Consider the following 6989-nt stretch of genomic DNA (forward strand, 5'->3'; position numbering starts at 1 on the left):
AAATATTATTTTTAAATATTAAAATATAAAGTATATAATCTTCCATTTTGAGTTTTAAAGTGAAAGACTGCAAAACAAGTATTTTGAAGTAGAAGAGATAATGCTATAGTCAGCTTCTTATATTAGGCAATGGGTATGAGATCATAACACTTATTCCTAAGACTAAAAGTTGACATTTCTAAGGTTTTGCCCTATATAAAATTATGCTACTAAAGTAAGCTCCTCTTAAAAATATTAGCATCTTCCCTTCTCCCTTTCCCTGAATTCTTTCCTCTTGTCCTCCTCCTCTACTCTAACTGAAGATTCTCATCCCCTCTCCCTTTACTCTTATTCCATTTCTCTCAATCTTTTCCCCCTCAATCTGTTCAGTCTTCTTCCTTCAATAACTCACAAGTTCTGCTAGCCATTATTCTTTTGCCTAAGCTCTCTCTCATGGTGTTACCTTAGTTTGCCACATTTTTGTACTATAGACGTCACTGACCTGTTTATGTAGGAATCATTTTCTTCTGATTACTGTTTCAGCACATTTAAGGTTTAGTGCTAAATAGTCCTTGGTATAACAATTATTTATATTAGTCAATTGTCAATCACCTATCAACCCATACATATAATACCACTGCAATTTCAGCTGAATGATTTCCAATCAATGTGGAAAAGACTGGAAATCATTTTTTTGTAACTGAATCAATTCTGACCCCCATGCCTTGAACTATTTCTTAGTACAGATTGTCTAATTTTAAGAAAAGTCAACATATACTAATATCCGTTTGCATAATTAGTTATTTGGAGATTACTTGAATGTAGATACCTTACCTTATTTATATCTAAAACATCTTTCAGCTCCTGGGAAATATTGAGCTTTCATGGGATTCAGGGCCATCACACATACTATCACTCTACCTAGGTACTCCTCACCCAACTCAACTCTTCACATAGCTCAAGTCTTGGCATAAATGATATTTCTCAAGAGATACATTTTCTGACCACTTTATCCTTGTCCTTCCTTCATAATTAATCTATAACATCACACTTGTTAGCTTCCTTCATGGTATTTATCATAGATTGTCATCATATATTAACATGTTTGTCTATAGACTGTCTCTCATGTTAAATTCTAGCAATATGAGTGCAGTGTCCATATCCCATAGACCTAGCATGGTCTTAGGTAACTAAGATCAAATAAATAAAAAAGTTCAAGGGCAAATAATAATGATAATTAGGATTCTCAAAAGCATAAAGGTATGTTTTTAAAACTCTCAGGTATTAATAAAAATTAATACCCAAAGTTCTATGTATCCGTAGAAATGTTGGTTTACCTTTCTGCAGCATGAATAACATTATCATGTCCTTACAAAAATGTAAAACTGTCTTTTGGACACTTGAGAGTGGGTCAAAATATTACATTGACCTTTTGTTGTTGTTGTTGTTGTTGTTGTTGTTGAGACAGGGCCCGGCTCTGTCATCCAGACTGGAGTGTAAGTATACAATCTCGGCTCATTGCAATCTCTGCCTCCTGGGCTCAAACCATCCTTCTACCTCAGCTCCTCAGGTAGCTGAGACTACAGATGCATGCCACCAAACCCAGCTAATTTTTGTATTTTTTATAGAGGCAAAGTTTTGCTATGTTGCCCAGGCTGGTCATACACTGACTTTTAATAAATTAAAAGTTAACTTCTAAAGAGGATAAACCCTAAGAAAAGGATGAATTCTTGCTTTCAGGGCTTTAAGAGGAAAAATCTACCTTTATTACCTCCCTGCACCACAAGAAAAGCACATTTGACCTGGATAAGGACATATTCAATATTAAGTCATTACACAAAAAGTTACCAAGTGTCTGTTATAATTTAAGCACCAGGCTCATTAGGAAAAAAGGATCAGTAAGCTGCAGCCTCTGGGCCTAATCTGGCCCACTCTATTTTTGTGGATTCTTATATTTTACTTGATTTTTAAATATCAAACGAGTAACAGTAGCCTCTGTAGTGGCTCCTCAGTCTTCTTTGCCGACTCATACTTTTGAATCAACTTTCAAATGTTGAGAGTTTACCAAAGCTTAGAAAGAATCCTTCTCTTCCTATTCTGTACTCTTTCCTTAGATGCTTTCTTCTCAATGCATAACTTCAATTAAATTATCACTTACATATCAACAATTTCAATATTTCTATCTGTGGCTTCTTTGAAATGTAGGCTTATACATCCAAATTCCCTTTTAACATTTTCATTCAGAATCTCAAACATTCCTAAAATTCAACATGGCCAGATCTCTGCCCATCCTAATCCCCCAAATTCCATCTTCTGCAGGGTTTTCTTTGCTAAATAGCATCTCATCTACCTTAGATGCCTTAAGTCAGAATAGGTAAATGCTCCTTTGTTATTCTTTATATTCAGTGATCACAAAATCCTGTTGAAATTGTCTCCTAAATTTCCTTTGATCTGTTCAATTCTCTCCGAATCAACTGTTACCACTCTACTCCAAGCAAACATCATCTCTGGCTTAGAATACTATAATAGCTTCATGACTGATTTTTTTTCTTCAATCATATCTTCTACTTTTCAATTTACTCAGCACACTAAAACTGATCTTTCCCTGCTTAAAACATTGCAGTGGCTTTCCATTATTCTTAGAGTTGTAGGAAGAAAACCATTGCTTCTGATGCAATGTTAAGCCAAAGGAAGAGAGGATTTTAAGAAAATTGGGCAATTATACTGAAAGTTTCTGAGATGCCAAATAGGATGAGGATTAAAAATGTACACCTAAAATAGTGCTGTGAAGATCACTGATGGCTTTAGTAAGAGCAGTGTGGTAAGGGAAAGAAGTTGCTGAGGAGTGGATATGAAGAAAGCAAGTAGACAACTCTTTTGAAACTTTGACTGTCAAGGGGAAGAGAAAGACTGGCAGGAAGTTACAGGAATAAATGGTATCAAAGAAGGGATCTTTCCTTTTTCTTTGTTTAAGGTTAGACAAACCAGAACAAATGTAAATACTCACGTGAGCCAGTTAAGGGAAGAAACTGGTGATAAAGGAACAAAAGGGATACACAATGAGAAGGAGGTAGGAAATGGAAACCAGAGAGACAGCTGGAGGGACTGAACCTTAAAGAGAGCTGGAGACCCATCTCCCTCCACTGGAACACTGGAGGAGAGGTTAGGTGCATTTTCAGGTAAGCATACAACTTTGGGGTTAGAAGGCTGAGGTAATTCTCATTTAAAGGGTTGTATTTTCTTTATGAAAAATCACATGACATAATCTGCTAAAAGAGCAAAAATATGGAAAGATTTGAGGAGAATCAAAGATCTGAAACAGTCTTCGTGAGGGAGTAAACTGACCACAGAAGATATTAGAGTTGCCAGGATGTATTGATGGCATGGGGAGACAGCTAGTGGTTATGAATTTATAGTGGTACTAATCTGTACTCGAGGCTTTTCTTGTCACACCAAGCACAGATAAACAGAAAGCATATCGAGTTCATCCAGGGTTGGGGTGGCATCAGGAAGGTGCAACAAAAATCAAAGAAGAGCAAAAGAATTTAAGGTATTGATAAGAGTTATTAAAATGAAACACAGAATCTAAACTGGATAGGAAGAAAATGAGAGAATAAAAGGCTAAAGTATAGGGATAAAATAAAGGGATTATTGGTCTTTAGGGCCAGATAAAGTTAACAGTTAAAGTAGGAACAGTTAAACAAGTCAGCTAGAAATACAGGAACTGGCATTTAGAAAACAGGATGCGTGAAACAATTTTGTAGATGCAGCAATTTCATCTAAGAATAAGGACTACAAAAGTAGATAGGTGCAGCAGAACAGAGAATAAGATCACTGGGGGAAAAGATCTCTGTAATAAAGATGAGACGACAAAGAGATTATCCATACAGATACTGAAATCACATAGGATTACAGGGAAGATGGTGAACTAAGTGCCAAGTTCAGCGACAGGAAGCTGGTAGATGGTGTTAACAAGCCACAATTAAGTGATATGCCAGAAAGTTATTTTGAAGCCTACTTTCTTCTGTAGTCTATTTTCTTTCCTATTATTCTACTAAAACTTCATTCTCAAAGATTACCACAAATGTTCTCACAGTTAAGTATGTCTTTATCTTCATTCCCTAGGTACTCTCTGTTGCAACTAATTATCCCTCCATATTGATCCTCTTTCCTATCATGGTTTCCACTGTGTACAATTTCTGTTTCTCTTGACTTTCTTAATGCTCCCTTACTCATTTTCTGCATTCTAAGCATTCTCCTGTAACTATTCCACAAACCACAAAGTACAATTCTTGATCCTGTTTTTCTCCTTCAAGACATTCTTCCTTAAAGACTGCAACAATTCTCACGGCTTCAACTATTTTCAACTATCTTCTTTGGAATAATGACTCCCGTAGTTATATCCTTTTATTCCTGTCCCCTACTGGAATTGACATCAGTTCTGTATTTGCGATGTCTTACCAAACATTTTAATACCATCACTTTAAACCCAGGAAGTCAAAATTACTCTATTGAAAACTAGTAGTCTCTCATACCATTCAATCATGTGGCAACACCAGTATTTTTCACATCATATAGGTTTTAAATCACCTAGTCATTGCTGATTTGTCTTTATCACCATTTTTATTTAAATTCATCCACAGAACCTTGCACATGTGCTTACAAAAGGTAAACATTTAATAGATGCATACTGAATCATCAAGTCTATAAGGTTTTCTTTTTAACTCATTTCATCCATCTTTTCTTTCTTCATCATTGTGACTTCCACCATCTAAATGAGATCCTCATCAGATGTGTCTAGCACTCATCATTCTCATCCCTACAGTATTTTGCTGATGTTTAGTTTTTCTGATTGCAGCCACTATTGAATATTATGTATCTCTGGTAGATTAAAATTGTTTTCATCCTGTTACCTCCTGTTCAAAGTTTTAGTATTCATCATTGCCAATTCAGCTGGACACAAAAATCATCTACAATCTAGCTCCAACCAATCTCTACAACAATACCACCCACAACTTCTCAATGTGAAATCTCTGCTATTACCAGAGAGATCTCTTTGCTATTCTGAAATATGCCATGTACATTACATTATTTACTCAAAGTATTATTATTTTTCTTCTCCAACAATATAAAATTAGTTTCCAATTCTATCTTTTTCATAAAATATCTGCCAGTCACTCCAGTTTAATTTTTTCCAACTTGGAATTCCGAATGCACTCCCATTCGTGCCGCTAATGTTGGAAATTACATAATGCTTTCTTTATTGACTTTAATCTATTAGCTAATTTTAAAAAATGAGTAAAGTATTGTTTCATTCAATAAGACTGAAACTCCTTAAGGTGAGAGGCTTTATAATTTATTTTGCAATTATCCTTCCAATACCAAGCATAGTATTTTATATGACCTCTATATTTCTGCTTTATAAAAAAACTATATCGTATGAGCTATTTTCCAATCTGATCACTACATTTTTCCCTCTCGTTTCCTCTATTTCTCCTCCAAAAGATAAAAAAAAAGGAAGAAAAATTAAGCTTCTTCCATGTCAGTGTTATCAGTGAGATTCACATAATCTACCACAGACCATAAATTCCTGTAGGGTAGATTATACTATTCATATCAATATACTCTACATCCAATCCAGAAACTGGAAACTGCACACAATAATGTTAGCTGAATTGAATCCTACAAGCTATAATTTTTAAAAAAGTCCATGATTTCTTGACAACAAATGAGTTCTAAAAATTAATTGGAAATGCAGAATGCTAAGAAGTAATAACTCATGATGAAATATGTACTCCTATCAATATACAGTTTTTCATATCTAAGAGCCTTCCATTGAAGAGATTAAATAATTAAAACCCTACAAAGATTCTGTTTTCTGAAAGATCATATTCTGAAGATTAATGTCAGAACTAAAAGTAGAACCAGATTCTGCATCCCATTTTCTAGTTTGGTCACCTAATTACTTTAAGGTAATTACTTTAAACCAGCTGGTGTTCAAACTGAGAAACTACATTTGAAAAATAATGCAGTTTAACAGTTTAAAAGAGAAAAGAGGAACATATTAGAAAGATTACGGGCTTCTAATTCTGGTTCTTATAATTACAAGTTGACTAGAAAATTTACTTATCCTCTTTGAATCTGTTTCTTCATTTGTTAAATAGGGGAAAATAAAGCTTACTAGTAGTAGTAAATGAAATAACTGCCTGGGAACATAACAGTTATCTTCCATTAAAATATGCAATTGGTCTCTGAGAATAAGGTAAGGTAAGGTCTTTTAAAAATGTAATGAGAAATTTGGCGGGGTGTAGTGGCTCATGCCTGCAATCCCAGAACCTTGGGAGGCTGAGGCGGGCAGATCACAAGGTCTAGAGATCGAGACAATCCTGGCCAACATGGTGAAACCCCATCTCTACTAAAAATACAAAAATTAGCTGGGTGTGGTGGCACATGCCTGTAGTCCCAGGTACTTGGGAGGCTGAGGCAGGAGAATCACTTGAACCTGGGAGGTGGAGGTTGCAGAGAGCACAGATTGCGCCACTGCACTCCAGTCTGGCGACAGAGCAAGACTCCATCTCAAAAAAAAAAAAAAAAAAAAAAGGTAATGAGAAATTTAATAAAAAGGCACATTAAACATACTGGTAATGTTATATAACTTCTGACATTTTTTACTATTCTAATATTGATATGAGGCATTCACATATTAGAAATAGACTAATAGGCCGGGCGCAGTGGCTCAAGCCTGTAATCCCAGCACTTTGGGAGGCCGAGACGGGTGGATCACGAGGTCAGGAGATCAAGACCATCCTGGTTAACACGGTGAAATCCTGTCTCTACTAAAAAATACAAAAAACTAGCCTGGCGAGGTGGCGGGAGCCTGTAGTCCCAGCTACTCGGGAGGCTGAGGCAGGAGAATGGTGGGAACCTGGTAGGCGGAACTTGCAGTGAGCCGAGATCGCGCCACTGCACTCCAGCCTGGGCAACAGAGCGAGACTCCGTGTCAAAAAAAA

At 36.0% G+C, this 6989-nt stretch overlaps 1 protein-coding gene across 1 annotated transcript in view; it reads right to left on the reverse strand.

The window, feature by feature from the left end:
* The window catches only part of LRIF1 (ligand dependent nuclear receptor interacting factor 1), a 19102-nt gene that overhangs the window by 5828 nt on the left and 6285 nt on the right, over positions 1-6989 (reverse strand).

This window comes from Rhinopithecus bieti, unplaced genomic scaffold, assembly GCF_001698545.2.
Source record: "Rhinopithecus bieti isolate Rb0 unplaced genomic scaffold, ASM169854v2 scaffold_3040, whole genome shotgun sequence".
NCBI classification, from domain to species: Eukaryota; Metazoa; Chordata; class Mammalia; order Primates; family Cercopithecidae; genus Rhinopithecus; species Rhinopithecus bieti.